This window comes from Carlito syrichta, unplaced genomic scaffold (genome assembly GCF_000164805.1).
Source record: "Carlito syrichta isolate Samal-C Ts95f unplaced genomic scaffold, Tarsius_syrichta-2.0.1 Scaffold268348, whole genome shotgun sequence".
Lineage (NCBI taxonomy): Eukaryota > Metazoa > Chordata > Mammalia > Primates > Tarsiidae > Carlito > Carlito syrichta.
The window spans coordinates 103,490-108,962 of record NW_007212444.1 but is presented as its reverse complement, the minus strand read 5'-3'; the positions used below and the strand labels follow the sequence as shown (position 1 = coordinate 108,962).

The window sequence follows — 5,473 nt, the reverse complement described above, 5'->3', positions numbered from 1 at the left end:
GCACTCCACTCTGGGCGACAGAGTGAGACTCCAACTAAAAAAAAAACAAAACCTAAATGGCATTTTTTATAAATACCTAAATGGCAATACTATTTAGAGAGATTTAGTCGCAGATTTAAAAAAAACCAGTTATATGCATTAATTCCAAGTCGTATCAATTATTTTAGTGAACAGCAAAAGATAGCATGGGGAGAGAAAACAGCAATTTGTAGCCTTTAAGTAACTTCTTTATGATCTATTTTTACCCAAAGCACCACTTTCCTGGGTTATCACTCAGGTTATCACTTTTCTTTTGTTTATATAAAGTATCCTTAAAATTGTATGTTTTCAAATAGCCTCAAATTAAGGAAAATATTCCACTAATTGTATATACAAATTTCATACCTATGTTAGGATGATTCAATATCTTCATTATTCGTACTTCTCGAAATAACTGTTAAAGAAAAAAGGTAGTTATATTTCTGTTAAAAAAATAATCAAGCAGAGAATCAATTAAAATATATATCTGAAGAAATTAATCTGTTTGTGATACTACAGGATTCTGGCAATGAAATGAAAAAAGATTTGTTTCTCAGTCTCAATCTGCACAAACAAGCTATGTAACTTAGACTGTGGCATTAGCTGTGTTGCGACTTGGTTTCTAAAGTAGTTTTAACAAATGGACACGTGTGTGTGTGTGTGTGTGTGTGTGTGTGTGTGTGTGTGTGTGTGTGTGTGAATATAATATACACAATAAAACGTACACATTATTTAACTACTCCTTACTACCAGAATACTGTGAAAATGAAACTAAGTGTTCCCTCATAAAAACTTGAACAAATTGTTTGATCTTTATTCAGAAACTACTTTTCTTAGGCTCCAGCTCTTTAAAGCTATTTCTACTAGTTGATTAGACATTTTAACAAAAGGTTCAGTAGCATTTTCAGGAGGAGTTGTAAAATATTAAAGAATAATAAAAATATATTTACTACTTTATATAAAAATAAAATGACAAGAAGTGACTTCAAACATGAATGATAACATTTCTCTCTTTTTCTTTTTATTTTTTAAACAATATAAGACCAATTTTTTCAAAAGTATGATTTGGCATTTTCTCTATGCTGTCTTTCACTATGTTATTCAAAATCAAGCAATTTGTTCAAGAAAATAGAACAAAAAATTTGTGATATTCCAAAGAGTTTATATTAAGACATGTTTTATCAAAATAAAATCTAAAGTTAGTGCTTTCAAAGGTGACATTTCTCCAAAGAAGATATACAATGGCCAGAAAGAACATGAAAGGATGCTCAATATTATTAATCATTAGGAAAACATAAACCAAAGCCACCAAGAAATACCACCTCACACTTATTAGGATGACTACTATCAAAAAACAAACAACAACAAAAAACAAACCCAGAAAAGATCAAGTGTTAGCAAAGATGTGGATACATTGGAATACTTCTGCACTGTTGATGGAAATGGCAAACGATAAAACTACTATGGAAAAAAACATGGCAGTATCTAAGAAAATGAAAAACAGAATTACATATAATTTAGCAATTCCGCTTCTTAAAAATTTATTTTATTTTATTTTAGAGTTGTGGACTAGAAGTGGGCATTTACTACATACGTAGGTTGCATGCAGATGAAGTTTGAGCTTCTAGCTAACACTCTCTCCCTGTGATAGTAGACCAGGTATCCAGTGTGTTGTCACATGGCCCTCTTTCTCCTCCTTTCCTCCCCACCCGTAGCAGTGTCCGGTATCTGCAAATCCCACCCTTGTGACAGCATGACCAATGATCAGGGCCTGCTTATGAGTTACAATACGTGGTATACACTTCTTTGTTTCTGTAATAGTTCACTTAATAGGATGATCTCCAGCTGCATCCAAGTTGCTGTGAAGGCCATGATTTTGTTTTTCTTTTTGGTTGTGTAATATTTCATCGTGTATATGTACCACATTTTCTTTATTCACTCCATTTTCAATAGGCATCTGGGTAGGTTCCATGTTTTTGCTACTATAAATAGTGCTGTAATAAACATGCACGTGCAAGCGTCTTTTTGTAGAGTGATTTATGTTCCTCTGGGTATATTTCCAGAAGAGGGATTGTTGGATCATATGCAAGCTCATTTTTTAGTTCTTTGAGAAACTGCCTCACTGCTTTCCACAGAGGTTGAACTAATTACATTCTCACCAAAAGTGCAGAAGTGACTCCTGTTCTCCACAGTTGCATCAGCATTTGTTAATGATAACTTACTGTAGTTAGGTGGTATCTCATTGCAGTTTTAATTTGCGTTTATCTGATGATTAGTGAGGCTGAACATTTTTCATGTGTGTAGGCTGCTTGTATGTCATCCTTTGAGAAGTGTTCTTTGCCCACTTTTTAATGCAGTATTAATGTTGTGGTTTTTTTTTTTCTTTAAATTAGTTTGAGATTTTTATAGATTCTGGACATTAGGCCTTCATCAGATGCATAGCTTGCAAATATTTTTTCACATTCCATGGATTGTCTCTTTACTTTCTTGAGGGTTTGTTTTGCTGTGCAAAACCTTTTCAGTCTGACAAGGTCCCATCTGTCTATCTTAGCTTTTGTTGCATTTGCTTTTGAGGATTAGCCATGAATACACACCTACTCTGATGTCCAGGAGGGTGTTCCCAAGTTTTCTTCTAGGATTCTTACAGTTTGAGGTTTTACATTTAAGTCCTTGATCCATTTTAAGTTGCTTTTTGTATATGGTGATAGGTAGGGGTGCAGTTTCATTCTTCTGCATATGGCTAGCCAGTTTTCCCAGCACCGTTTGCTATATCCCAATGATTGTTATTGATGGCTTTGTAGATGAGTTGCTTGAGGAACCAGGTTTTTATTTCCAGATTCTCTGTCTTGTACCATTGGTCTATGTGCCTATTCCTATAACAATATCATGCTGTCTTGATTAATGTAATGAAGTTGAAAGTCTGAAAGTGAAATGCCTCCAGCTTTGTTCCTTTTGCTGAGGATTTGTTTTAACTATTCATTTTCTTTTTTGCTCCCATATGAATTTCTCTATTGTCTTTTCTAGGTCTGTGAAAGATGATGTTAGCAATTTGATAGGGATTGCACTGAATCTGTAGAGTGCCTTGTGCAGGACAGACATGATGATACTGATTCTTCCAATCCATAAGCATGGGATGTTCTACCATTTTTTATATCATCCTTGATTTCTTTGAGCAATGTTTTGTAGTTCTTATTGTAAAGGTCTTTCACTTCTTTGGTTAGGTGGATATCAATGTATTTCATATTTTTGTAGTTATTGTGAATGGAATTGTGTTTTTATTTGGTTCTTAGTCTGTTTACTGTTGCTGTATAGAAATGTAACTGTCCTTTGTGCATTGATTTTGTATCTCAAGATTTTATTGAAGTCATTTATCAGTGTAAGGAAGTTTTTAACAGACTCTCTAGGGTTTTCTAGGTATAGAATCATATAGTCCTCTTTTCCTACATGGATACCCCTAATTTCCTTCTCCTGTCTGACTGCTCTGGCTAGCACTTCCGGTACTATGTTGAATAGGAGGGGTGAATGTGGGTATCTTTGTCTTGTTCCAGTTGTTAGGAGGAATGCTTCCAGCTTCTGCCCATTAAGCTGATGTAGGCTGCAGGTTTGTCATAAATGACTTTTACTGTTTTGAGGAATGTTCCTTCAATGCCTAAGTGTTTGAGGGTTTTTATCAAGAAATGCTGGATTTTATCAAATGCTTTTTCTGTGTCTAATGAGCTAATCATGTGGTTCTTGGTTTTATGCCTGTTAATGTGCTGAAATATGTTTATAGATTTACAAATGTTGAATCAGCCCTGTATCCTGGAAATGAAGCCAGCCTGATTATGATGAATGATCCTTGAAATGTGTTGTTGGATACAGTTTGCTAGAATCCTGTTGAGAATTTTTGCATCCATGTTCATAAGGGAAAGTGGCCCATAAGTCTTTCCTTATTGGACCTTTGCCAATTTTGGGTATCAGGACGATATTAGCTTCACAGAAGGAGTTAAGGAGGATTCTTTCCTTCTCAATTGTCTGTAATACTTTCAATAGGATTGGTATCAGCTATTCCTTGTATGTCTTGTAGAATCAGCTAAGAAACTATCTGATCCACGGCTTTTTTTTTTTTTAAGTTTTAAACCAAAGTTTATCAGAGAAAGAACAGAGGAGAGAAGAAGGAAAGAGAGGCATGCCGGAGCTGGCATGGGCGTGAGAAGCCACCCAGGGCTTTTTTTGGTGGGGAGGTTTCTTATAATTGAGTTGATTTCCTAGATTGTTATGGTCTGTTTGGGGTCTCAATTTATTTCCTGTTTCAACTTTGGGAGGTTGTGTGATACCAGGAATTCCTCCATATCCTCTCGAGTTTCTAGCTTGTTTGCATACAGATATGCACAGTAATCTCTGATAATCCTTTTAATTTCTTCATTGTCAGTTATGACATCACCTTTTTCATTTCCAATTGCGTTTATTTGAACTTTCTCTTCTTTTTTGTCAATCTGGCCAGGGCTCTGTCAATCTTACTTATCCTTTCAAAGAACCAGTTTTTTGTCTTATTGATCCTTTCTATATTTTTGTCTTATATTTCCTGTAATTGTGACTTTATCTTAGTAATCTGGATTTTTCTACTGAATGTAGGATTTAATTACTTGTTATATTAGGCTGTCTACTTGTGAGCCCTCTATTTCCTTGATATGTGTCTAAGATGCTATATTCTTTCCTCTAAACACTGATTTCATGGTATCCTAGCAGTTCTAAGTTATAGCTTTCTTTTCATTTGTTTCCAGGAATTTTTTTTTAATTAATCTGTATTTTTTATTATGGTTTTGTGGGGTACAGTTAAGGGTTAGGTGTACAATTACGTTTTATTCAGGCACCCTGTTGATAAGAGGTGTTTTCCCATCCCCCAAAGATATTTGCTACTGTTAATCCCATCCTCCTCCCCCCCATAGTTTTCCAGTACCGTCAGTCATTTCCTTATAGTATTACATTGGATGTTCAAGGTCCATTATATGAGTAAGAACATGTGATATTCAGATCTTTGTTTCTGTGAGAGGTCACTCAGTATTATAGACTCTAGTTCCATCCAGGTTGCTGCGAAATTCATGATTTTGTTCTTTTTTATGGCTGCGTAGTATTCCATCGTGTATATGTACCACATTTTTTAAATCCAGTCCTCTTTTGATGGGCAGCATGGTTGTTTCCAGGTTCTTGCTATTGTGAACAATGCTGCGATAAACATACGTGTGCAGGTATCTTTTTTATAGAGTGATTTGTGTTCTTCAGGGTATATTCTCAGTAGGGGGATTGCAGGGGTCATATGGAAGGTCAATTTTTAGAGCTTTTAGGAATCGCCACACTGCTTTCCACAGAGGTTGCACTAGTTTACACTCCCACCAACAGTGCAGAAGTGTTCCCTTTTCACACACTCTCTCCAAGTAGCTGTTATTTTTTGAGTTGGTGATAATTGCCATTCTGA

General features: G+C 35.3%; 1 protein-coding gene across 1 annotated transcript in view; it reads right to left on the bottom strand.

Annotated features, from left to right (window-relative positions):
• The window catches only part of LOC110595110 (serine/threonine-protein kinase MARK1), a gene marked incomplete at its 3' end in the record, with an annotated part of 32,700 nt that extends 32,235 nt beyond the window's left edge, over window positions 1-465 (bottom strand). Inside the window, exon 1 of the mRNA XM_021709634.1 lies at window positions 385-465. The remainder of the gene's footprint in view (window positions 1-384) is intronic.
• Window positions 466-5,473: the final 5,008 nt, after the last annotated feature.